The sequence below is a fragment of the Pteropus alecto genome, unplaced genomic scaffold (assembly GCF_000325575.1).
Source record: "Pteropus alecto unplaced genomic scaffold, ASM32557v1 scaffold146, whole genome shotgun sequence".
Lineage (NCBI taxonomy): Eukaryota > Metazoa > Chordata > Mammalia > Chiroptera > Pteropodidae > Pteropus > Pteropus alecto.
In genome coordinates, this window is record NW_006442107.1 from 10,694,606 (window position 1) to 10,695,741 (window position 1,136).

Genomic DNA, 1,136 nt, shown 5'->3' on the forward strand with positions numbered 1-1,136 from the left:
TATAGTACTGCCTGTCTGCTCCTTGGGACATATTTTCTTATCTGTTTTGAACTTTTCTGAGTAGAAAGCAGAGGATACTTTTGCCTGAAGCATCTCTCCAGCTGATAACGTAGCTCCAAACCACTTACTCTCATGTGATACTTGTTTATCTATTAATCAAGATTTTTTTTTTTTTTTTAGGCGAGGCAACCCTTGATTGACCTCAGAGATTGCAAGGACCTTGTCAGTTTACAATCTCTTATTTTTTATGCCTACAGCACCTGGTCTTCCTAGGTGGTCTCCCATCCAACTACTAACCAGGCCCGACCCTGCTTAGCTTCCGAGATCAGACAGGATCGGGCTTTTTCAAGATGGCATGGCCATAGACTGAGATTTATTTTAAACCAGACACTGTGTTAAGTTTATGAGATACCAAATGGAAGTTATACCCATCTCTTCCCTCAAGAAGCTTTGTGGTCCAGTAGGAGAGAGAGCCAAGGAGAAATGTGAATCAGGTGCTTAGACTTCTGTGAAGATAATGGAAGGAACAATAAATAGAAGAAGTATCTCCTGGGCCATGTATTAAGTACTAGAAGATGAGCAGAGACTGGAAATTAAACATTCCTCAGAACAGACACAGTACATGCAAAGGGCCAGAGATTAGGAGCACTTTGAAAACTTAGAACTGAATTTAGTTTTTAGTTCATGTACTTGACTAGGAGACAAGATGTAGTAGAAAGGCAGGCAACAGGCCTGGAGAAGCTTTGTGGTCAATGTCATGGCATTTCAACCTTAATATATGCAGTATGTAAACAGAACAGTGGCATAATTATATTTATATTAAGAAAGACTTTCTATGACAGTGTAGAAGAAGGCAGTGTCAAAAGAAAATAATATGAATATTTTATTGGGCGAGATACAAACTGTTCATAAACAGGGACACTTCAAATGGAAAGTAGTTACAAGCTCAGCTTTCAGTAGTTACAGCTTAGTTTATAAAGCATGAATAAGGAAGTACATTTTTCATTACAATTGGTTACTAGAAACTTATATTCCTTTTTACTGTATAAGCTGACTTGTTTGTAGCTGATTGGCCGGAAAGCTATAAGTCGCACAGACATTAAGAAAGCTTAAGTTTTGTTTAAGGTCACAGTCAA

General features: G+C 38.1%; 1 pseudogene; it reads right to left on the bottom strand.

The window, feature by feature from the left end:
* Nucleotides 1–248: 248 nt before the first annotated feature.
* Nucleotides 249–367, bottom strand: LOC112469459 (annotated as a pseudogene).
* Between the last annotated feature and the right edge of the window lie 769 nt (nt 368–1,136).